The 24,687-nt window shown below is 44.8% G+C and overlaps 14 non-coding genes across 14 annotated transcripts; all 14 read left to right on the top strand.

The window, feature by feature from the left end:
• The first annotated feature begins 841 nt into the window (after positions 1–841).
• On the top strand, positions 842–914 carry trnar-ccu (transfer RNA arginine (anticodon CCU)). Its single transcript has one exon. It is a non-coding gene; the product is annotated as a tRNA-Arg (tRNA).
• Positions 915–2,234: 1,320 nt separating this feature from the next.
• trnar-ccu (transfer RNA arginine (anticodon CCU)) lies at positions 2,235–2,307 on the top strand. The gene has a single exon. It is a non-coding gene; the product is annotated as a tRNA-Arg (tRNA).
• A 1,312-nt stretch (positions 2,308–3,619) lies between these two features.
• On the top strand, positions 3,620–3,692 carry trnar-ccu (transfer RNA arginine (anticodon CCU)). Its single transcript has one exon. It is a non-coding gene; the product is annotated as a tRNA-Arg (tRNA).
• A 7-nt stretch (positions 3,693–3,699) lies between these two features.
• trnam-cau (transfer RNA methionine (anticodon CAU)) lies at positions 3,700–3,771 on the top strand. The gene has a single exon. It is a non-coding gene; the product is annotated as a tRNA-Met (tRNA).
• Positions 3,772–5,012: 1,241 nt separating this feature from the next.
• trnar-ccu (transfer RNA arginine (anticodon CCU)) lies at positions 5,013–5,085 on the top strand. Its single transcript has one exon. It is a non-coding gene; the product is annotated as a tRNA-Arg (tRNA).
• Positions 5,086–6,405: 1,320 nt separating this feature from the next.
• Positions 6,406–6,478, top strand: trnar-ccu (transfer RNA arginine (anticodon CCU)). Its single transcript has one exon. It is a non-coding gene; the product is annotated as a tRNA-Arg (tRNA).
• Positions 6,479–6,486: 8 nt separating this feature from the next.
• trnam-cau (transfer RNA methionine (anticodon CAU)) lies at positions 6,487–6,558 on the top strand. Its single transcript has one exon. It is a non-coding gene; the product is annotated as a tRNA-Met (tRNA).
• Positions 6,559–7,794: 1,236 nt separating this feature from the next.
• On the top strand, positions 7,795–7,867 carry trnar-ccu (transfer RNA arginine (anticodon CCU)). The gene has a single exon. It is a non-coding gene; the product is annotated as a tRNA-Arg (tRNA).
• A 1,312-nt stretch (positions 7,868–9,179) lies between these two features.
• On the top strand, positions 9,180–9,252 carry trnar-ccu (transfer RNA arginine (anticodon CCU)). The gene has a single exon. It is a non-coding gene; the product is annotated as a tRNA-Arg (tRNA).
• A 1,313-nt stretch (positions 9,253–10,565) lies between these two features.
• trnar-ccu (transfer RNA arginine (anticodon CCU)) lies at positions 10,566–10,638 on the top strand. The gene has a single exon. It is a non-coding gene; the product is annotated as a tRNA-Arg (tRNA).
• Positions 10,639–10,645: 7 nt separating this feature from the next.
• Positions 10,646–10,717, top strand: trnam-cau (transfer RNA methionine (anticodon CAU)). The gene has a single exon. It is a non-coding gene; the product is annotated as a tRNA-Met (tRNA).
• A 1,241-nt stretch (positions 10,718–11,958) lies between these two features.
• Positions 11,959–12,031, top strand: trnar-ccu (transfer RNA arginine (anticodon CCU)). The gene has a single exon. It is a non-coding gene; the product is annotated as a tRNA-Arg (tRNA).
• A 7-nt stretch (positions 12,032–12,038) lies between these two features.
• Positions 12,039–12,110, top strand: trnam-cau (transfer RNA methionine (anticodon CAU)). Its single transcript has one exon. It is a non-coding gene; the product is annotated as a tRNA-Met (tRNA).
• A 1,314-nt stretch (positions 12,111–13,424) lies between these two features.
• Positions 13,425–13,496, top strand: trnam-cau (transfer RNA methionine (anticodon CAU)). Its single transcript has one exon. It is a non-coding gene; the product is annotated as a tRNA-Met (tRNA).
• Positions 13,497–24,687: the final 11,191 nt, after the last annotated feature.

Genomic DNA, 24,687 nt, shown 5'->3' with positions numbered 1-24,687 from the left:
TTGTTGATGTGTTGCAGAATTGACCATGACTGAAGCAGATGCCCTCTGTGGAAAGCCAGACTGATATTCTGGTATGTCTCTGCAGTGCCTGTCAAAAAACTCTTTGTTGATTTAGGCCACCTGTTCAAGCCTCTGATGGGTAGCTTCCCATACTTGCTTGCTCTACCTTAACCACTCATCCACTGCAGACCAATCTCTGGCATTGTCATTCCATGTAAAATAGGGGAGCTTGGTAACCCAGCACACACCAGAGAAGGGGTGAGTTGGGTGGCCAAATGCCTTAGGGAGAGAAAACACTCCCTCTGTCTACATGAGACACTCCCTCTGTCCCTCTGATTTTCACGCCGAGCATAGCTATGCTCGGCTCCTCGATGGCTCCTCGATTTCCCTGGGTGACAGGTAGCAGTTTTTCTCTGATCTCCTTTAGCCTCTGGAGCATGATCAAACAGTTGGTGAAACAGATTGAAGAAACGGTCAGAGGAGGAAATGTGCTCTCCACCCTGGTTCCACATTGCAGTTGCTCAGATCAGTGCTTTGTCGATGAGCAGGTTTATGAACTGTGCCACCTTAAATTGTTCTGAACCTCTGACTTGTTTATGGAAATATAGAGAGCACTGTAGAAGAATGCCTGTACACTGAGCAGGTTCACCTGAATATTTGTCCGGCCGAGCGATGAGCGGGAGAGTCAAGTGTTTGGTTGCCGCCATAATCGGTATAGGTGTTGTCGGTGTGGTGGACAACTGTGTGATTTTCACGCCGAGCATAGCTATCTGCTGTTGTCGCGCCCTCGCTAGATTTTCTTCAGCCGCTATCGAGAGAGCCCCGGATGAACCCCGACAGCGTCCCAGTGGCCTAATGGATAAGGCATTGGCCTCCTAAGCCAGGGATTGTGGGTTCGAGTCCCATCTGGGGTGTCCGGGAAGCCGAGTGGCGCAGCGGAAGCATGCTGGGCCCATAACCCAGAGGTCGATGGATCGAAACCATCCTCTGCTAGCTCCTCTCCCTTTTAACAATTGCAGAGTAAATAAAGTATATCTATCTGTCCATCTCATGTTGCCACTCCCTCTGACTCCATGTTCATGGCACAGTATACTGTAAAACTGCAGAGAATGCTTTATTTAAAAAATAAACAACAACAAACAAACAAACAAATCAAAAGCGTGAAGCAGAGATCAAGGTCAACAGGGCAGGGATGGGTTGACTCTGGACTTTTGATGTAAGTAGAGGTGGTTAACACAGCAGGGGTTTAGAGATATGATTTGCGACACTGAGCTGAGCAGCTTGAACTGAGAAGGACAAGGTGAAAAGGAAGCCAGAAAGTTTGAGGAGACACATTTTTGTAGGGACTCATCTAAGGTGGGTGTGGCCGGAGTGTAGCCCGCTTCTTTGTGAGTAATGGCTGTCTTTGGGCAGGATGCACTAGGCACTGAGAGACTCAGTGTTGGTTGCTGCCACAATAGAAACACAATTTAGCCCTACTCCTCCTTTCTTGTTCGAGAATGGAGTACTTGACCAATTGGCCTACTCTTCCACTGGCCTATGGCCAGTTAGTGCGTTCTACGTGAAACCTGGGGGCTGATAATTCCACTGCAGGGGGTCGAGATGAATGGAGTGGTCAATACGCGTGTCCAGGGATTTCTGCTTGTCGCGATATGCTATTTTGATGAGTCTGGCCGGGTTCAGTCCTTGATGCTAAGCAGATTCGAGTGCAGGTTCAGCTACCCGCTGGCAGAGGCAATGGATCTGGATTCCAGGGCATATTCGCTGGATCCTCGATTTCCCTGGGTGACAGGTAGCAGTTTTTCTCTGATCTCCTTTAGCCTCTGGAGCATGATCAAACAGTTGGTGAAACAGATTGAAGAAACGGTCAGAGGAGGAAATGTGCTCTCCACCCTGGTTCCACATTGCAGTTGCTCAGATCAGTGCTTTGTCGATGAGCAGGTTTATGAACTGTGCCACCTTAAATTGTTCTGAACCTCTGACTTGTTTATGGAAATATAGAGAGCACTGTAGAAGAATGCCTGTACACTGAGCAGGTTCACCTGAATATTTGTCCGGCCGAGCGATGAGCGGGAGAGTCAAGGGGTTGGTTGCCGCCATAATCGGTATAGGTGTTGTCGGTGTGGTGGACAACTGTGTGATTTTCACGCCGAGCATAGCTATCTGCTGTTGTCGCGCCCTCGCTAGATTTTCTTCAGCCGCTATCGAGAGAGCCCCGGATGAACCCCGACAGCGTCCCAGTGGCCTAATGGATAAGGCATTGGCCTCCTAAGCCAGGGATTGTGGGTTCGAGTCCCATCTGGGGTGTCCGGGAAGCAGAGTGGCGCAGCGGAAGCGTGCTGGGCCCATAACCCAGAGGTCGATGGATCGAAACCATCCTCTGCTAGCTCCTCTCCCTTTTAACAATTGCAGAGTAAATAAAGTATATCTATCTGTCCATCTCATGTTGCCACTCCCTCTGACTCCATGTTCATGGCACAGTATACTGTAAAACTGCAGAGAATGCTTTATTTAAAAAATAAACAACAACAAACAAATCAAAAGCGTGAAGCAGAGATCAAGGTCAACAGGGCAGGGATGGGTTGACTCTGGACTTTTGATGTAAGTAGAGGTGGTTAACACAGCAGGGGTTTAGAGATATGATTTGCGACACTGAGCTGAGCAGCTTGAACTGAGAAGGACAAGGTGAAAAGGAAGCCAGAAAGTTTGAGGAGACACATTTTTGTAGGGACTCATCTAAGGTGGGTGTGGCCGGAGTGTAGCCCGCTTCTTTGTGAGTAATGGCTGTCTTTGGGCAGGATGCACTAGGCACTGAGAGACTCAGTGTTGGTTGCTGCCACAATAGAAACACAATTTAGCCCTACTCCTCCTTTCTTGTTCGAGAATGGAGTACTTGACCAATTGGCCTACTCTTCCACTGGCCTATGGCCAGTTAGTGCGTTCTACGTGAAACCTGGGGGCTGATAATTCCACTGCAGGGGGTCGAGATGAATGGAGTGGTCAATACGCGTGTCCAGGGATTTCTGCTTGTCGCGATATGCTATTTTGATGAGTCTGGCCGGGTTCAGTCCTTGATGCTAAGCAGATTCGAGTGCAGGTTCAGCTACCCGCTGGCAGAGGCAATGGATCTGGATTCCAGGGCATATTCGCTGGATCCTCGATTTCCCTGGGTGACAGGTAGCAGTTTTTCTCTGATCTCCTTTAGCCTCTGGAGCATGATCAAACAGTTGGTGAAACAGATTGAAGAAACGGTCAGAGGAGGAAATGTGCTCTCCACCCTGGTTCCACATTGCAGTTGCTCAGATCAGTGCTTTGTCGATGAGCAGGTTTATGAACTGTGCCACCTTAAATTGTTCTGAACCTCTGACTTGTTTATGGAAATATAGAGAGCACTGTAGAAGAATGCCTGTACACTGAGCAGGTTCACCTGAATATTTGTCCGGCCGAGCGATGAGCGGGAGAGTCAAGTGTTTGGTTGCCGCCATAATCGGTATAGGTGTTGTCGGTGTGGTGGACAACTGTGTGATTTTCACGCCGAGCATAGCTATCTGCTGTTGTCGCGCCCTCGCTAGATTTTCTTCAGCCGCTATCGAGAGAGCCCCGGATGAACCCCGACAGCGTCCCAGTGGCCTAATGGATAAGGCATTGGCCTCCTAAGCCAGGGATTGTGGGTTCGAGTCCCATCTGGGGTGTCCGGGAAGCAGAGTGGCGCAGCGGAAGCGTGCTGGGCCCATAACCCAGAGGTCGATGGATCGAAACCATCCTCTGCTAGCTCCTCTCCCTTTTAACAATTGCAGAGTAAATAAAGTATATCTATCTGTCCATCTCATGTTGCCACTCCCTCTGTCTCCATGTTGATGGCACAGTATACTGTAAAACTGCAGAGAATGCTTTATTTAAAAAATAAACAACAACAAACAAACAAACAAATCAAAAGCGTGAAGCAGAGATCAAGGTCAACAGGGCAGGGATGGGTTGACTCTGGACTTTTGATGTAAGTAGAGGTGGTTAACACAGCAGGGGTTTAGAGATATGATTTGCGACACTGAGCTGAGCAGCTTGAACTGAGAAGGACAAGGTGAAAAGGAAGCCAGAAAGTTTGAGGAGACACATTTTTGTAGGGACTCATCTAAGGTGGGTGTGGCCGGAGTGTAGCCCGCTTCTTTGTGAGTAATGGCTGTCTTTGGGCAGGATGCACTAGGCACTGAGAGACTCAGTGTTGGTTGCTGCCACAATAGAAACACAATTTAGCCCTACTCCTCCTTTCTTGTTCGAGAATGGAGTACTTGACCAATTGGCCTACTCTTCCACTGGCCTATGGCCAGTTAGTGCGTTCTACGTGAAACCTGGGGGCTGATAATTCCACTGCAGGGGGTCGAGATGAATGGAGTGGTCAATACGCGTGTCCAGGGATTTCTGCTTGTCGCGATATGCTATTTTGATGAGTCTGGCCGGGTTCAGTCCTTGATGCTAAGCAGATTCGAGTGCAGGTTCAGCTACCCGCTGGCAGAGGCAATGGATCTGGATTCCAGGGCATATTCGCTGGATCCTCGATTTCCCTGGGTGACAGGTAGCAGTTTTTCTCTGATCTCCTTTAGCCTCTGGAGCATGATCAAACAGTTGGTGAAACAGATTGAAGAAACGGTCAGAGGAGGAAATGTGCTCTCCACCCTGGTTCCACATTGCAGTTGCTCAGATCAGTGCTTTGTCGATGAGCAGGTTTATGAACTGTGCCACCTTAAATTGTTCTGAACCTCTGACTTGTTTATGGAAATATAGAGAGCACTGTAGAAGAATGCCTGTACACTGAGCAGGTTCACCTGAATATTTGTCCGGCCGAGCGATGAGCGGGAGAGTCAAGGGGTTGGTTGCCGCCATAATCGGTATAGGTGTTGTCGGTGTGGTGGACAACTGTGTGATTTTCACGCCGAGCATAGCTATCTGCTGTTGTCGCGCCCTCGCTAGATTTTCTTCAGCCGCTATCGAGAGAGCCCCGGATGAACCCCGACAGCGTCCCAGTGGCCTAATGGATAAGGCATTGGCCTCCTAAGCCAGGGATTGTGGGTTCGAGTCCCATCTGGGGTGTCCGGGAAGCCGAGTGGCGCAGCGGAAGCATGCTGGGCCCATAACCCAGAGGTCGATGGATCGAAACCATCCTCTGCTAGCTCCTCTCCCTTTTAACAATTGCAGAGTAAATAAAGTATATCTATCTGTCCATCTCATGTTGCCACTCCCTCTGACTCCATGTTCATGGCACAGTATACTGTAAAACTGCAGAGAATGCTTTATTTAAAAAATAAACAACAACAAACAAACAAACAAATCAAAAGCGTGAAGCAGAGATCAAGGTCAACAGGGCAGGGATGGGTTGACTCTGGACTTTTGATGTAAGTAGAGGTGGTTAACACAGCAGGGGTTTAGAGATATGATTTGCGACACTGAGCTGAGCAGCTTGAACTGAGAAGGACAAGGTGAAAAGGAAGCCAGAAAGTTTGAGGAGACACATTTTTGTAGGGACTCATCTAAGGTGGGTGTGGCCGGAGTGTAGCCCGCTTCTTTGTGAGTAATGGCTGTCTTTGGGCAGGATGCACTAGGCACTGAGAGACTCAGTGTTGGTTGCTGCCACAATAGAAACACAATTTAGCCCTACTCCTCCTTTCTTGTTCGAGAATGGAGTACTTGACCAATTGGCCTACTCTTCCACTGGCCTATGGCCAGTTAGTGCGTTCTACGTGAAACCTGGGGGCTGATAATTCCACTGCAGGGGGTCGAGATGAATGGAGTGGTCAATACGCGTGTCCAGGGATTTCTGCTTGTCGCGATATGCTATTTTGATGAGTCTGGCCGGGTTCAGTCCTTGATGCTAAGCAGATTCGAGTGCAGGTTCAGCTACCCGCTGGCAGAGGCAATGGATCTGGATTCCAGGGCATATTCGCTGGATCCTCGATTTCCCTGGGTGACAGGTAGCAGTTTTTCTCTGATCTCCTTTAGCCTCTGGAGCATGATCAAACAGTTGGTGAAACAGATTGAAGAAACGGTCAGAGGAGGAAATGTGCTCTCCACCCTGGTTCCACATTGCAGTTGCTCAGATCAGTGCTTTGTCGATGAGCAGGTTTATGAACTGTGCCACCTTAAATTGTTCTGAACCTCTGACTTGTTTATGGAAATATAGAGAGCACTGTAGAAGAATGCCTGTACACTGAGCAGGTTCACCTGAATATTTGTCCGGCCGAGCGATGAGCGGGAGAGTCAAGGGGTTGGTTGCCGCCATAATCGGTATAGGTGTTGTCGGTGTGGTGGACAACTGTGTGATTTTCACGCCGAGCATAGCTATCTGCTGTTGTCGCGCCCTCGCTAGATTTTCTTCAGCCGCTATCGAGAGAGCCCCGGATGAACCCCGACAGCGTCCCAGTGGCCTAATGGATAAGGCATTGGCCTCCTAAGCCAGGGATTGTGGGTTCGAGTCCCATCTGGGGTGTCCAGGGAAGCAGAGTGGCGCAGCGGAAGCGTGCTGGGCCCATAACCCAGAGGTCGATGGATCGAAACCATCCTCTGCTAGCTCCTCTCCCTTTTAACAATTGCAGAGTAAATAAAGTATATCTATCTGTCCATCTCATGTTGCCACTCCCTCTGTCTCCATGTTGATGGCACAGTATACTGTAAAACTGCAGAGAATGCTTTATTTAAAAAATAAACAACAACAACAAACAAATCAAAAGCGTGAAGCAGAGATCAAGGTCAACAGGGCAGGGATGGGTTGACTCTGGACTTTTGATGTAAGTAGAGGTGGTTAACACAGCAGGGGTTTAGAGATATGATTTGCGACACTGAGCTGAGCAGCTTGAACTGAGAAGGACAAGGTGAAAAGGAAGCCAGAAAGTTTGAGGAGACACATTTTTGTAGGGACTCATCTAAGGTGGGTGTGGCCGGAGTGTAGCCCGCTTCTTTGTGAGTAATGGCTGTCTTTGGGCAGGATGCACTAGGCACTGAGAGACTCAGTGTTGGTTGCTGCCACAATAGAAACACAATTTAGCCCTACTCCTCCTTTCTTGTTCGAGAATGGAGTACTTGACCAATTGGCCTACTCTTCCACTGGCCTATGGCCAGTTAGTGCGTTCTACGTGAAACCTGGGGGCTGATAATTCCACTGCAGGGGGTCGAGATGAATGGAGTGGTCAATACGCGTGTCCAGGGATTTCTGCTTGTCGCGATATGCTATTTTGATGAGTCTGGCCGGGTTCAGTCCTTGATGCTAAGCAGATTCGAGTGCAGGTTCAGCTACCCGCTGGCAGAGGCAATGGATCTGGATTCCAGGGCATATTCGCTGGATCCTCGATTTCCCTGGGTGACAGGTAGCAGTTTTTCTCTGATCTCCTTTAGCCTCTGGAGCATGATCAAACAGTTGGTGAAACAGATTGAAGAAACGGTCAGAGGAGGAAATGTGCTCTCCACCCTGGTTCCACATTGCAGTTGCTCAGATCAGTGCTTTGTCGATGAGCAGGTTTATGAACTGTGCCACCATAAATTGTTCTGAACCTCTGACTTGTTTATGGAAATATAGAGAGCACTGTAGAAGAATGCCTGTACACTGAGCAGGTTCACCTGAATATTTGTCCGGCCGAGCGATGAGCGGGAGAGTCAAGTGTTTGGTTGCCGCCATAATCGGTATAGGTGTTGTCGGTGTGGTGGACAACTGTGTGATTTTCACGCCGAGCATAGCTATCTGCTGTTGTCGCGCCCTCGCTAGATTTTCTTCAGCCGCTATCGAGAGAGCCCCGGATGAACCCCGACAGCGTCCCAGTGGCCTAATGGATAAGGCATTGGCCTCCTAAGCCAGGGATTGTGGGTTCGAGTCCCATCTGGGGTGTCCGGGAAGCCGAGTGGCGCAGCGGAAGCATGCTGGGCCCATAACCCAGAGGTCGATGGATCGAAACCATCCTCTGCTAGCTCCTCTCCCTTTTAACAATTGCAGAGTAAATAAAGTATATCTATCTGTCCATCTCATGTTGCCACTCCCTCTGACTCCATGTTCATGGCACAGTATACTGTAAAACTGCAGAGAATGCTTTATTTAAAAAATAAACAACAACAAACAAATCAAAAGCGTGAAGCAGAGATCAAGGTCAACAGGGCAGGGATGGGTTGACTCTGGACTTTTGATGTAAGTAGAGGTGGTTAACACAGCAGGGGTTTAGAGATATGATTTGCGACACTGAGCTGAGCAGCTTGAACTGAGAAGGACAAGGTGAAAAGGAAGCCAGAAAGTTTGAGGAGACACATTTTTGTAGGGACTCATCTAAGGTGGGTGTGGCCGGAGTGTAGCCCGCTTCTTTGTGAGTAATGGCTGTCTTTGGGCAGGATGCACTAGGCACTGAGAGACTCAGTGTTGGTTGCTGCCACAATAGAAACACAATTTAGCCCTACTCCTCCTTTCTTGTTCGAGAATGGAGTACTTGACCAATTGGCCTACTCTTCCACTGGCCTATGGCCAGTTAGTGCGTTCTACGTGAAACCTGGGGGCTGATAATTCCACTGCAGGGGGTCGAGATGAATGGAGTGGTCAATACGCGTGTCCAGGGATTTCTGCTTGTCGCGATATGCTATTTTGATGAGTCTGGCCGGGTTCAGTCCTTGATGCTAAGCAGATTCGAGTGCAGGTTCAGCTACCCGCTGGCAGAGGCAATGGATCTGGATTCCAGGGCATATTCGCTGGATCCTCGATTTCCCTGGGTGACAGGTAGCAGTTTTTCTCTGATCTCCTTTAGCCTCTGGAGCATGATCAAACAGTTGGTGAAACAGATTGAAGAAACGGTCAGAGGAGGAAATGTGCTCTCCACCCTGGTTCCACATTGCAGTTGCTCAGATCAGTGCTTTGTCGATGAGCAGGTTTATGAACTGTGCCACCTTAAATTGTTCTGAACCTCTGACTTGTTTATGGAAATATAGAGAGCACTGTAGAAGAATGCCTGTACACTGAGCAGGTTCACCTGAATATTTGTCTGGCCGAGCGATGAGCGGGAGAGTCAAGTGTTTGGTTGCCGCCATAATCGGTATAGGTGTTGTCGGTGTGGTGGACAACTGTGTGATTTTCACGCCGAGCATAGCTATCTGCTGTTGTCGCGCACTCGCTAGATTTTCTTCAGCCGCTATCGAGAGAGCCCCGGATGAACCCCGACAGCGTCCCAGTGGCCTAATGGATAAGGCATTGGCCTCCTAAGCCAGGGATTGTGGGTTCGAGTCCCATCTGGGGTGTCCGGGAAGCAGAGTGGTGCAGTGGAAGCGTGCTGGGCCCATAACCCAGAGGTCGATGGATCGAAACCATCCTCTGCTAGCTCCTCTCCCTTTTATAACAATTGCAGAGTAAATAAAGTATATCTATCTGTCCATCTCATGTTGCCACTCCCTCTGTCTCCATGTTGATGGCACAGTATACTGTAAAACTGCAGAGAATGCTTTATTTAAAAAATAAACAACAACAAACAAATCAAAAGCGTGAAGCAGAGATCAAGGTCAACAGGGCAGGGATGGGTTGACTCTGGACTTTTGATGTAAGTAGAGGTGGTTAACACAGCAGGGGTTTAGAGATATGATTTGCGACACTGAGCTGAGCAGCTTGAACTGAGAAGGACAAGGTGAAAAGGAAGCCAGAAAGTTTGAGGAGACACATTTTTGTAGGGACTCATCTAAGGTGGGTGTGGCCGGAGTGTAGCCCGCTTCTTTGTGAGTAATGGCTGTCTTTGGGCAGGATGCACTAGGCACTGAGAGACTCAGTGTTGGTTGCTGCCACAATAGAAACACAATTTAGCCCTACTCCTCCTTTCTTGTTCGAGAATGGAGTACTTGACCAATTGGCCTACTCTTCCACTGGCCTATGCCAGTTAGTGCGTTCTACGTGAAACCTGGGGGCTGATAATTCCACTGCAGGGGGTCGAGATGAATGGAGTGGTCAATACGCGTGTCCAGGGATTTCTGCTTGTCGCGATATGCTATTTTGATGAGTCTGGCCGGGTTCAGTCCTTGATGCTAAGCAGATTCGAGTGCAGGTTCAGCTACCCGCTGGCAGAGGCAATGGATCTGGATTCCAGGGCATATTCGCTGGATCCTCGATTTTCCTGGGTGACAGGTAGCAGTTTTTCTCTGATCTCCTTTAGCCTCTGGAGCATGATCAAACAGTTGGTGAAACAGATTGAAGAAACGGTCAGAGGAGGAAATGTGCTCTCCACCCTGGTTCCACATTGCAGTTGCTCAGATCAGTGCTTTGTCGATGAGCAGGTTTATGAACTGTGCCACCTTAAATTGTTCTGAACCTCTGACTTGTTTATAGAAATATAGAGAGCACTGTAGAAGAATGCCTGTACACTGAGCAGGTTCACCTGAATATTTGTCCGGCCGAGCGATGAGCGGGAGAGTCAAGGGGTTGGTTGCCGCCATAATCGGTATAGGTGTTGTCGGTGTGGTGGACAACTGTGTGATTTTCACGCCGAGCATAGCTATCTGCTGTTGTCGCGCCCTCGCTAGATTTTCTTCAGCCGCTATCGAGAGAGCCCCGGATGAACCCCGACAGCGTCCCAGTGGCCTAATGGATAAGGCATTGGCCTCCTAAGCCAGGGATTGTGGGTTCGAGTCCCATCTGGGGTGTCCGGGAAGCAGAGTGGCGCAGCGGAAGCGTGCTGGGCCCATAACCCAGAGGTCGATGGATCGAAACCATCCTCTGCTAGCTCCTCTCCCTTTTAACAATTGCAGAGTAAATAAAGTATATCTATCTGTCCATCTCATGTTGCCACTCCCTCTGTCTCCATGTTGATGGCACAGTATACTGTAAAACTGCAGAGAATGCTTTATTTAAAAAATAAACAACAACAAACAAACAAACAAATCAAAAGCGTGAAGCAGAGATCAAGGTCAACAGGGCAGGGATGGGTTGACTCTGGACTTTTGATGTAAGTAGAGGTGGTTAACACAGCAGGGGTTTAGAGATATGATTTGCGACACTGAGCTGAGCAGCTTGAACTGAGAAGGACAAGGTGAAAAGGAAGCCAGAAAGTTTGAGGAGACACATTTTTGTAGGGACTCATCTAAGGTGGGTGTGGCCGGAGTGTAGCCCGCTTCTTTGTGAGTAATGGCTGTCTTTGGGCAGGATGCACTAGGCACTGAGAGACTCAGTGTTGGTTGCTGCCACAATAGAAACACAATTTAGCCCTACTCCTCCTTTCTTGTTCGAGAATGGAGTACTTGACCAATTGGCCTACTCTTCCACTGGCCTATGGCCAGTTAGTGCGTTCTACGTGAAACCTGGGGGCTGATAATTCCACTGCAGGGGGTCGAGATGAATGGAGTGGTCAATACGCGTGTCCAGGGATTTCTGCTTGTCGCGATATGCTATTTTGATGAGTCTGGCCGGGTTCAGTCCTTGATGCTAAGCAGATTCGAGTGCAGGTTCAGCTACCCGCTGGCAGAGGCAATGGATCTGGATTCCAGGGCATATTCGCTGGATCCTCGATTTCCCTGGGTGACAGGTAGCAGTTTTTCTCTGATCTCCTTTAGCCTCTGGAGCATGATCAAACAGTTGGTGAAACAGATTGAAGAAACGGTCAGAGGAGGAAATGTGCTCTCCACCCTGGTTCCACATTGCAGTTGCTCAGATCAGTGCTTTGTCGATGAGCAGGTTTATGAACTGTGCCACCTTAAATTGTTCTGAACCTCTGACTTGTTTATGGAAATATAGAGAGCACTGTAGAAGAATGCCTGTACACTGAGCAGGTTCACCTGAATATTTGTCCGGCCGAGCGATGAGCGGGAGAGTCAAGTGTTTGGTTGCCGCCATAATCGGTATAGGTGTTGTCGGTGTGGTGGACAACTGTGTGATTTTCACGCCGAGCATAGCTATCTGCTGTTGTCGCGCCCTCGCTAGATTTTCTTCAGCCGCTATCGAGAGAGCCCCGGATGAACCCCGACAGCGTCCCAGTGGCCTAATGGATAAGGCATTGGCCTCCTAAGCCAGGGATTGTGGGTTCGAGTCCCATCTGGGGTGTCCGGGAAGCAGAGTGGCGCAGCGGAAGCGTGCTGGGCCCATAACCCAGAGGTCGATGGATCGAAACCATCCTCTGCTAGCTCCTCTCTCTTTTATAACAATTGCAGAGTAAATAAAGTATATCTATCTGTCCATCTCATGTTGCCACTCCCTCTGTCTCCATGTTGATGGCACAGTATACTGTAAAACTGCAGAGAATGCTTTATTTAAAAAATAAACAACAACAAACAAATCAAAAGCGTGAAGCAGAGATCAAGGTCAACAGGGCAGGGATGGGTTGACTCTGGACTTTTGATGTAAGTAGAGGTGGTTAACACAGCAGGGGTTTAGAGATATGATTTGCGACACTGAGCTGAGCAGCTTGAACTGAGAAGGACAAGGTGAAAAGGAAACCAGAAAGTTTGAGGAGACACATTTTTGTAGGGACTCATCTAAGGTGGGTGTGGCCGGAGTGTAGCCCGCTTCTTTGTGAGTAATGGCTGTCTTTGGGCAGGATGCACTAGGCACTGAGAGACTCAGTGTTGGTTGCTGCCACAATAGAAACACAATTTAGCCCTACTCCTCCTTTCTTGTTCGAGAATGGAGTACTTGACCAATTGGCCTACTCTTCCACTGGCCTATGCCAGTTAGTGCGTTCTACGTGAAACCTGGGGGCTGATAATTCCACTGCAGGGGGTCGAGATGAATGGAGTGGTCAATACGCGTGTCCACGGATTTCTGCTTGTCGCGATATGCTATTTTGAAGAGTCTGGCCGGGTTCAGTCCTTGATGCTAAGCAGATTCGAGTGCAGGTTCAGCTACCCGCTGGCAGAGGCAATGGATCTGGATTCCAGGGCATATTCGCTGGATCCTCGATTTTCCTGGGTGACAGGTAGCAGTTTTTCTCTGATCTCCTTTAGCCTCTGGAGCATGATCAAACAGTTGGTGAAACAGATTGAAGAAACGGTCAGAGGAGGAAATGTGCTCTCCACCCTGGTTCCACATTGCAGTTGCTCAGATCAGTGCTTTGTCGATGAGCAGGTTTATGAACTGTGCCACCTTAAATTGTTCTGAACCTCTGACTTGTTTATAGAAATATAGAGAGCACTGTAGAAGAATGCCTGTACACTGAGCAGGTTCACCTGAATATTTGTCCGGCCGAGCGATGAGCGGGAGAGTCAAGTGTTTGGTTGCCGCCATAATCGGTATAGGTGTTGTCGGTGTGGTGGACAACTGTGTGATTTTCACGCCGAGCATAGCTATCTGCTGTTGTCGCGCCCTCGCTAGATTTTCTTCAGCCGCTATCGAGAGAGCCCCGCATGAACCCCGACAGCGTCCCAGTGGCCTAATGGATAAGGCATTGGCCTCCTAAGCCAGGGATTGTGGGTTTGAGTCCCATCTGGGGTGTCTGGGAAGCAGAGTGGCGCAGCGGAAGCGTGCTGGGCCCATAACCCAGAGGTCGATGGATCGAAACCATCCTCTGCTAGCTCCTCTCCCTTTTAACAATTGCAGAATAAATAAAGTATATCTATCTGTCCATCTCATGTGCCACTCTCACTGTCTCACTCTGTCTCCAAAAATAGAAGAAAATCAGGATGAGGCAAACACTCTTTCACACCACTGTACAGTCTTTGTGCATATATTTGAGCATTTAGATTTTTGTTTTTGTGTATGAAATCAGCAACATTTTTATTTTGTTATTCATGACATTGTGTCATTATGTGATTAAAGACTTTACTTTGCAGCCTGTAATGAGTGGCAGATAAATTCCTAACGACAGCAATGAGGCTAACCCCTCCTTTACTCTTAACTTAGCTTTTAGCAAATTTCAATCAGAAGATTTGTGAATATGTTTTAAGGTAACAACTTATCTCTTAGATAATAACTTTTCATGCCACTTAAGAGAACTCTGCGGTAAAATAAGATTCTCTGTGAATACGGTCCCAGGGACCAAAGTGTCACCAAAGTGGACCATATGGTTGGATTTCAAATATAAGGTAAGGCCCTTAATTCTCAAATGTATAGCATTATGCCTGGCTTGAATTCTTCTGTGGTTTTCAGTTGTTTTGGATAAAAGTGTCAGGAAATAGTGTCGGTGAGATATCTGGGGATTTAGGAAGTAATAAAAGAGCTTTGCTTCCACCCTGTGGAGGCTATTCAAACTGCAGAGTTTATACTTTATACTGCCACTTGTGGAGTCATTTTTTCATTTTAAATATTATACACATCACCATTCAAATTATAAAGATTTAGAAATTCAGAAATTTATATTTTAAAAGTGGTGCATAACAAAATAAAAGGGTTTTTTTTTTTTACATTAATTCATTTAGCATTCAAGCATAGATTTGGCATCGAGGTCTCAGAATTACTCTTTGAAATAGTTTCAGAAGTTTAATTAACAAAATCTTATTATACAACCTTTAGTTCCAGTCCACTAATTTGATTGGAGGATTAGCATTCTATGAGTGCTTATGTTTAATATAAGAGGGTGTTTCACAATGTATACACTCTGCTCATTTGTTTTCAGAATGGAAAATTCCATTTCCTGGCTCAAAACCGCAGAGTAGAGTTAGCGACCTCATCAGCAGACATGGCAAACAATAATTTTCAGGAATATAACTTTTGGCTTAAAATATGAAAGTGTTTCAGATGAAGATAAAAAGGAAGAAGGGACACCAATTTCACCGGAAGCACCTTTAATGGGAATGTAGAAATCAATGTGAGCTAGTTAGCCAGATAGCCGATGTGTTATAAAGTGAATGTGGCTTCTTCAGGATCTATTACTGCTAGAGAGCAAAAATAAACAGAACGTTTGGCCATATTGTGTCCGAAATGTCAGTTACTCGATATTCATTTCTTGTTCATAGAACTGTTGTATAAAAGCAATGTCACACTCACAGTCATACAGTACTCCCCCTGTGGGCTTGTGCCTGTGGCCAAATCACAGACGTGCCAATATAAAGTAGAATTGCATTCTTGTTTGTGTGATATTGCTTAAGCGAATTTTAGGCATTAATATGTGTTAGGAAAGGAGTTAATATTAGGAGTAAATCTTAAGGATGAAGAATGACAGTTGCACCACTGTTCATAGATCAACCACACTATATTACCATAGCACAAGTCACACATACAGACGTACAGTATTAATCAATAACCATTAATGTTTTTTTTAACTACACTTCCAACACTTTCTTGCATAAAAAATGCACTTATATAGTGCTTTTTAAGTTTAGCAGTTCTACAAAGCAGTTTACACTTATTTTCATTCACCTAATCACACACCAATATCAGCAAAGCTATCACACAATGGCTAGCTTGCCATTGGGAGCACTTGGGGTTCAATGTCTTGCCCAAGGACACTTCAGCATGTGGAGTTATGTGGGTTGGGAATTGAACTACTAACCCTATGTTTACCATCGTGGCCAACCTGCTCTACTACCTGAGCACTGCCACCCCAGAGGGTTCTAGTCACTGCTGTCACCCTTGGCTTGTTCACTGTCATAGCACTGATTATATAGCAGCTTTGGGCCTTACTACAGTAGTGGTTCAGTGGTTAAGGCTCTGAGATATTGATTAGCAAGTTCTGAGTTCAAATCCCAGCTTGCCAAGATAACTCTTCGGCCCTTAAGCAAGATACTTAACTTAACTGTGTGCCACTTTGAATAAAAGCAGCTACTAAATAAGTAAATGTAAAGCAACTTGGGACAATTAGTGTTGTGAAAAATGCTATAAAATAAAATAATCTTCTAGTTATACACTCTCAGGGAAAGTTCTAGCACCCTTGAGGTTACTTGGTTTCTCCCTTTAAGAGAATTCTTAAAGCTGTTTAACAGAGGGTTATCATATCAGACAGGGTTCTAAACTGGTGGAAAACATGTCCTGCTGCTTCATTTGGTCCAAGCAAACTTGCAAAAATAAAATTTAAACAGTCTGTCGAAAAGATGATGGACCATGAAGACAAGAGAAATGGGAGCCATGTATGTTCTTGTCTACCATGATAAGTGTGTCAGCTCTTAAATCTCTTTCTTAACACTATATATTTTTTGATATTTAGAAAATATATATTAAAAAAATTAATATCACCTAATAGTGCTTACAGTGGAATAGTTTCTGTTATGCCTTCTTTTTCCTTCATGTGGCAGAATTTAAGATTGACTTGATGAGTTCCCTACTGAGTGTACACACTAAAGGACAGATGCTATTACAGCTGAAAATGCACATCACACTGAGACCACTAATAAGATTTTTCTTCAGTGTGCCTTTTTTGTCTTTCTTGTTTTTTTGTTTTTTTTGGAAACCTGCACATCTTTGACTTGGTTAACCCTAGAATGCATAACCCAAAAACCTACACAAATGTATAAAATGGGTCAAAATGAACAGTATTGGATTCAATGGTTTTGAAATCTGACTTATGCAAGGTGCTTACGCAAACCCACCTGGCTTACTTTACACCTCAGTGATTTTGCTGATACTCTTTCGGCTTATGAAAGAGATTCAAATGTAAAAGCTCATTTGTCCGCTATAATGCAAAATATGAATGTTCAATCTGTTCAGCAAGATGTGTGCTGTTACTGTCATAAGCAAGGACACTAGGAGCGAGCATGTCGAAAAAAGAAAACTGATATGAGCAGGAGTGAGAAATGCGTACCGAATTCTGGAGTTTCTCAGTCTGACTCACTGAGTGGAGCTATTTCACCATGGACGGCGGGGCAAATAATTTAGCTGTTACAATGGGAGTCCCATTCAGATTCGTTTCCTCCCCCTCCTCCATCTGCTGGTCATTATTTTTAAAGATGTCTGCTGTGACTGCCTTTTTGTAGCCAATTACACACAAGCAAGATAACCCGATTGTATGTGAAAATCACTGTAAATGAAAGAAGTATCAGTAATTCCTATTGAGATGGCAAGATATTTTGGTCTTCGTTTAACCAGAATGAATGTTATCATCTCTGGTGTGACTGGAGAAAATGCTCACACTTACATGTGTGAACCTGTTTGTTTATGTTTTAGTCCTAAGTCACTTGGCATCTCTCTTATGGCAGCACTGATTTGTACCTCTCCTATTTTGGGCATTGACGTTATTTCACAATTACACCTGCAGTTAGATTTTGAACCACCCAAACCTCAATTCTCTGTTCTTGCAGTTCTGGTCTCAGATCCTTTGACTGCTAATCATCCTATTTGGGCTAAGAATAAGAATGGCTGTGGGCTACTAGACATAGAACCAGTACATCTTACAAGTACACCCCCTCCCATGACGAAACAGTACCCCATTTCCAGGGAAGCTATTGATGGAATTCGGCCTATAATTGCTGATTTGGTAAACCGAGGCACTCTTGTCAGAGCATGCAGTTCCTCCTCTTCTCATCTTGGCCTGTAAGGAAAGGTGGGCCAAAGATTGAGACAGCAGGAAGTGCACCAATATCACTCTGGCAATTGACAGTTGATTATTGTGTCGCTAACACCTCTGTTGATCGTATTCCACCACGTGTAGCTGACCCAAGCACCATTTTTGATGGCATTCCAAATTCATACAAAGTGTTTTCAGTCATTGATATGGCTAATGATTTTTTGGTCTGTGCCTTTATATCCTGATATCCAGCCATGGTTAGTTTTCTTCTTTGATGATGATCAGTATCAGTGGACACGACTCCAACAGGGTCTCCACAACAGCCCAACATTGTATCATCAGGCGTTAAGGTGCCATCTGTCAGAGCCAGATTGTCCAGTTAAAGATTCAGTGGTTCTTCAATATATATCGATGATATTCTTTTAGCCTCACCTGAAATGGAAGTGCAAGAGAGTTGTTAGCATTGCTTACACATCTCAGTGCCCATGGTCATAAAGTAATATTTCCAAAGCTCAACTGGCTGCCACTTCAGTTAAATTTTTAGCACAATCAATAACAGTTGGACAGAGATCCATTCTTCTGGTTCATGCGGAACTAACCGCATAATCCATGACTAACCGCACTGTCAACAGTCAGAGGGCTTCGCTCATTCCTGGGCATGTGTAACTACTGCCGCCCATGGATTGAAGATTATGCCCGAATAGCTCAGCTGCTATATGACATCTTAAAAGGATCTCCCAAGGAGACAGAGAGTATTCAGTTTCCTGAATCGGCCAAAACTGCATTTAAAAAACTTAAAGCTGCTCTTTCATCTGCTCCTGCTTTTGGTTTTGTGCAACCAGAGCTGCTTTTCACCCTGTATGTGCCTGTGCATGAGGGGTTCATGATGGCATGCCGAATGCAGGATCACGGTGGTCCAGTCCACTACTGTTCAAATAAGTTGGACGTCACTGCTAGTGGCTTTGGTCCATGCTTATGTGCTGTTCAAGAAACATGTTTAGCTGTTACTGCTTGTGCTCCAATAGTGTTGACACATCATTTGACTGTACGTTGTCCTCATGCTGCTCTTTCTTTGTTGTCCTCAGCTCAGGTGATCACAGTGACTGCCCAGAGATGGGGCAATTGTCTCAATGTTCTCACAGCACTTAACATTACCCTGCAAAGGGCTAAGATCTCTAATCACTCATTGTTAATGATGACTACAATGTCTGATACACAAGATGAATGGATATTGGGTGATCATGATTGTGTAATGCGCTCACACTCACCGCCTTTTAGCGTTTCTGAAATTCCTTTGGAAAATCCAGACATGATATTGTTTACAGATGGTTCAGCTCAAGTCCTGCAGGGATGCAGGCATGCTGGATGGGCTGTTTGCTCATCACACAGATGAGCCCCTGATCACACAGATGACCCCCTGAGGGTCACCTCCCTGCTCACCTCTCAGCCCAGGTTGCCGAACTTGTGGCCTTGACAAATGCCTGTGTCCTAGCTACTGGTTGTACTGCTACAATCTACACAGATTCACGATATGCCTTTGGTGTTGTACATGATTTAAAAAACCCTGGCCTTGACCCTTGTCAACTGACCAGCTATAGGCCAATATCAAATCTCCCCTTTATCTCCAATATATTAGAAAAGGTTGTAGCACAGCAGCTACGCTCATACCTACATAGAAATAACATTCATGAAATGTACCAGTCAGGATTTAGACCTCATCATAGCACAGAGACAGTGCTGGTTAAAGTAGTAAATGACCTACTGCTGGCCTCTGATCAGGGTTGTGTCTCCTTGCTTGTGTTACTTGACATTAGTGCAGCTTTTGATACTCTAGATCATACTATTCTCCTTGACAGACTAGAAAATGTTGTTGGCATTAAGGGAACAGCCCTCTCCTGGCTCAGGTCTTATTTGACCGATCGCTATCAGTTTGTAGATATAAATGGCGACTCCTCCACACATACCGAGGTAAAGTTTGGTGTACCACAAGGTTCTGTTTTAGGCCCAATGCTTTTTTCTTTATATATGTTACCTCTGGGTCAAATTATTTGTAAACATGGAATTAGCTTCCACTGTTATGCTGATGATAGACAGCTATATGTTTCAGCAAAGCCAGACAACAGACAGCAGCTTAATAAAGCTGAGGAATGTGTGAAGACACTGGCAGTAGACACTGGATGCTTATTAACTTCCTTTTACTTAATTCTGACAAGATAGAAGAACTTGTACTAGGACCATGTGCAGCTAGGAGTAAGCTTACTGATTACATACTAACTCTGGATGGCATCACTTGTTTCATGATGTGCAGCAGTAAAAGACCTTGGTGTGATTATTGACCCCAGTCTTTCATTTGATGCTCATGTAGATAATATTACTAGGATTGCCTTCTTTCATCTCAGAAATATTGCTAAGATAAGAAATATAATGTCACTACAGGATGCAGAAAAATTTGTTCATGCTTTCGTTACCTCTAGGCTGGAATATTGTATAGCCTTACTGTCTGGATGTTCCAGTAGATGCATAAACAAACTCCAGTTAGTCCAGAATGCAGCTGCAAGAGGCCTTTCTAGAACCAGAAAGTATGACCACATCACCCCGATCTTATCCATACTGCATTGGCTCCCAGTACAATTTCGCATTGATAATAAAATACTACTATTAACCTATAAAGCACTGAACGGTCTCACGCCACAGTACCTGAGCGAACTTTTGGTCTTTTATGATCCGCCACGCCTACTTAGATCAAAAGGTGCAGGCTATTTGTTGGTACCTCAAATAGTGAATGCTACAGCAGGGGAAAGATCTTTCTCTTACAAAGCCCCACAGTTATGGAAGAGCATTCCAATTAGTGTTCGGAACTCAGACACAGTCTCAGTGTTTAAGTCCAGGCTGAAAACATATTTGTTTACTCAAGCTTACCATGAATAAACTTTCTTTTACACAAAGTACACAGTCTTATCCATTACGGGATAGTAAGCATACCTAACGATCTCTGCCTCTCTTTACCCCCCTCTCTCTCTCTCCTTCTCTCGAGCCATACATGATTTTATGGAGATGCCAGTGATTCTGTCCCTTTCTTCTCTCCGGACCTGCCTGATCCATCCTGTTGCCTTACCTCTGGATGGAGCTCTCATCAACTGGAGGCTACATTCTGCCACTGAAGATGACCCCAAGCAGTGCAGCCTGGAGATTGCTGAGGATGGTGCTGCTTGAAGTACCATGGAAATGGTTTTGGACCTCAGTTCCACATGGACATTTTAGGACTGCAATTACCACATACAATTTTGCACTCAAGTCTCCCTTAGTGAACAGTGGACTAGTTCAACAAAACAGACTTCATATAAAACCATAATGAACTTTCCTTTACTTTCACACTATGCAATGTGACCCAGATGAAGATGGGTTCCCTTCTGAGTCTGGTTCCTCTCAAGGTTTCTTCCTCCTATCATCTTAGGAAGTTTTTCCTTGCCACTGTCACCACCAGCTTGCTCATTACGGAAAAAATTTACACACTTGAAATCTGTATCCTGTGTTTATATGTTTCTGTAAATCTGCTTTGAGACAATGTCCATTCCTAAAAGCGCTATACAAAAAAATTGAATTGAATCGAATTTAATTATCTGGCAGCGACATGCCTTTTTAACTATTGCTTGTATTTCCTCATTTGTAAGTCGCTTTAGATAAAAGCTTCTGCTAAATTAATAAATGTAAATGTAATGTAAAAGCTTCAGGCATGCCCATCAAACATGCCTTGTTTGTGTCTGATCTTTTGTCAGCATGTGAACATCCAACACGCTTGGCTGTGGTCAAGGTTAAGGCACATTGTTCTCCCGACAATATTGAAGCTTGAGGTAATGCTATGGCTGATGCTGCAGTCGAATTGGCATGCAGTCTTCCCTCTGTCTCAATTTCAGCTGCCACAACCTCAAACCTTATAAACTTGGATGAGGTTAAGCCTGTCACACAGCAAATGAGGTATGTGTCTCATTTTTAACCATGACAGTTTTACTTGCCTTTTTGAGCTAATTAAACCGATTTAAGCTCCACAGGCCATCGTGTGCAAAACTATACAATGAGAGTCCGCGTTGAAAGGAAGAGCCTTCCTCCTTTTATTAGGGAAAAGCTTGAGTCTATTATCTAGCTACCATTCCGACACTTCTCCCATCCATGCTGCCCCCGGTTTAGTTTTATGTTTTCCTCCATAGTCAGGCTAAGGGCTAATGGTTCAAATAGATAGGACAGAGGACCTGTACTGCTATCTATTGTGTCTCCATTTAGCCCTGGGGATTCAGGAGGAGAGAAGTCCTCTGCCTCATCTGCAAACTTTTTGTGAATGTTCTGAAAGCTCACCCCCCTCTTCCTCCCCTGCCTTTCCCTGCCACACCCACTCCCCCTCCCTTCTTTGCACAGCCAACCACGCCTATTTAAGCTGAATTTTTCAAAAACATTGAGAGATAGACTTGAGCTGAAAGAGGGAGGTTTCATTACCCTTTAAAGCTTTTTCTGCACTTCAGGCAGCCATAACGGCATAACGTCTCTCCTGAAGAAGCTCTAAACCATTTCCACAAGTAGAACATGTTTTATGATAATCATTTTCCATTATTATACTTTATACCAATGCATGGTTGAATTCTCGAATCTGATTGATCAGAAGATGTGCATTATTTTTGTACAGCACGGCTCCTACAGTAATTCCAGCACTAACGTAAATTATTGGTAAACCACAACATTACATCCAACTACAAACCATTAAAATGTGCAATGTGTCATTCATTAATGAATAAAACATTGCTGTGGCATCAGCGGAATAACACTCCAGACCATGTGGTCATACACTTCACATTGTGCTGCATAGCACACCCATATTGTTTTTGCGTAACTGCACAGTCTATCATATGATATTTCTTATCTATCAATTTACATCGACAAAGCTGAATGTGATGTTTCCCTTGATGTAATGACAATAACGACTATACATATTATACAAATCTAGATCCTGTATTAGCTACTGTTGCTAATTAGTATCGTACACCAGGGGCTAGAATCACTCAGAAGCCAGTGCAGGTCTATGGAGAGTTTGTTTAGTTATGTTCTCTAAGAAACAATTTAGCATTTTAGAGTTTCCGTTTCCATTGTCCCGAAGTGAGTGGGTTTTTTTAATGGGATTTTGGTTAAAAGCCTGAAATATGGTCTGTGGTGAACACAAGCTCAAAATATTTTCACGTTTTATTCTACAACATAAAATACACCTGTAATACCCCACTCATGATTTTTTAAAGCTTTTACATGTATTGAAAAAGGCGGTTGCTAATAAGTTGTCAAATGGGACTACATACGGTGCCTGGGACAATAAATGCCGTCATGCCCGAAAAGGAAAATATAATACTCACTAGTCTGCGTTTACAGTATCGTGTTCTTGCAGTTATTAGATTTGTCAGTTTATCAATTTATAGTATTATGGAAAATGTTTTTAAATCAAGTTTGGAAAATTTTCGGAAGCTTGGTGGTGGTGACGTTGAAGTCGAGCGGCCATGGTGTCATTCATTTAAAGCATATGGCTAGCTTTTTATTTCTGGCAATTGTATTTATAAAGTTGTGTTCATTTGTGAAAATAATCTCGATGGACAAAACGTGTTAGTATTGTAAACTTTTCTTGAACACAGAGCACAGAGCACCGGTACAAAATGACGTCATCCCTGCACCACTCTATTTAGAGACTGGACTACTGCAACTCGCTCCCGACATATCTGCCTCTGAGCGTTATTCGACCACTGCAACTGATCCAGAATGCAGCTGCATGACTTGTTTTCAACCTTCCTAAGTTCTCCCACACCACCCCATTGCTACACTCCCTCCATTGGCTTCCTGTAGCTTCCTGTATCAGACTGAAAACACAGATGAATCTCACCTAGGACACCAAATGAGCTAAGACCGGCATTGGGTGGACTGGCCATCTGGAGCACCGGGAGTTTTCTGCAAATATACTATGCAAATATACTTAAAAAATTACAGAAACCATAATATTGCATCTCTTTTCTACACTGATGGATGAATGAGTCGATCACACGGCCCACTTCAAGGAGTGTGTGTTTATGTGCGTGTGTGTGTATTGCCCTCCCTCCCTATCAATTACTTTGGTCTACTCCATTGCATATCTTGAAACATGCCCCCTTTCATGTCTAATTTACACAAAGAGCGATATTGAACCCTTCTCGATACAGTGAATTTTCGGAGCAGATAATTACAAATAATTTTCCATGGGTAAAAAAGGGAAGAAAAGAAAAGGTGTAGCTGAAAAGTAACGTGAAAAAAGCTTAAAGCATTAGAGGCAGATGCTGTGAAATGCTTTAAGTTAACAGATTATGCCTTTGGCATGAAGGGAAGCTGCAGTTCAGCAGGCTCTGACAGCTCTAACATTATAACCAAGGACAGTGAGGCTGGATCCACCAGAAAGGTCAGTGATGATGAACCAGCGGTTGCAGCTGCTGATGATGACCAACACCTCTCCCCCTCCCTACCTGTGCCTAGTGAGGAGGATGGCAATCAAACTGATTAAACTCAAATCAAACCGGCTGCTTAAATGTAATCAGTAGTAGCATTAGCTCGCGCTAGCTAACTAGTTACTCATTTTATCAATAATAAAAAAGGTAGTCATTTTCAGATGGGTGTATGATAAGCCTGTTTAACCCTGTTTCTATATTGTCTTGCCTACCCTACTTTCTCTGATGAATAAATATCTTATTAGAGATCATTTTGAATAATCTGTTTTTTGTCTCTTTCACAGGAATCATTTCATCTCTCATACACACAAACTCTCTCTCTCATAAACATACACAAGCTCTTTCAAATATACACTCTCATCCACATATACACACTCTCATATATCCATCCATCCATTTTTCTATACCGCTTATTAACAAATTAACATACTTTTCAGAAGGTCAACATTTCTGTATTATAAATACATTATTCTAATATTTTGAGATACTGGGTTTTTGATTTCCATGAGCTGCAACCCGTAATCATCAAGATTAAAACAAAAAAAAGGCTTGAAATATTTCACTTTCTGTGTAATGAATCTAGAAAATATGAAAGTTCCACTTTTTTAATTAAATTACGGGAAACAAACAAACTTTTCCACGATGTTAAATTTTTTTGGAGATGCACCTGTATATACACAACCCTCTTCTCCTCCTCCTCATGAAGCTCTGCTGACCTGCTCCCAGAAGATGCCCTGGAGCCTGTGGAAATAATCATAGGCGAGTTTAATGACACCTGAAAGCCTAATAGTATGCCATTCAGATGAGGATTCATGTTAATGCTAAAT

This window comes from Ictalurus furcatus, chromosome 1, assembly GCF_023375685.1.
Source record: "Ictalurus furcatus strain D&B chromosome 1, Billie_1.0, whole genome shotgun sequence".
In the NCBI taxonomy this organism is placed as follows: domain Eukaryota; kingdom Metazoa; phylum Chordata; class Actinopteri; order Siluriformes; family Ictaluridae; genus Ictalurus; species Ictalurus furcatus.
The sequence above is the reverse complement of the archived record's forward strand: the minus strand, read 5'-3'. Positions and strand labels throughout refer to the sequence as shown.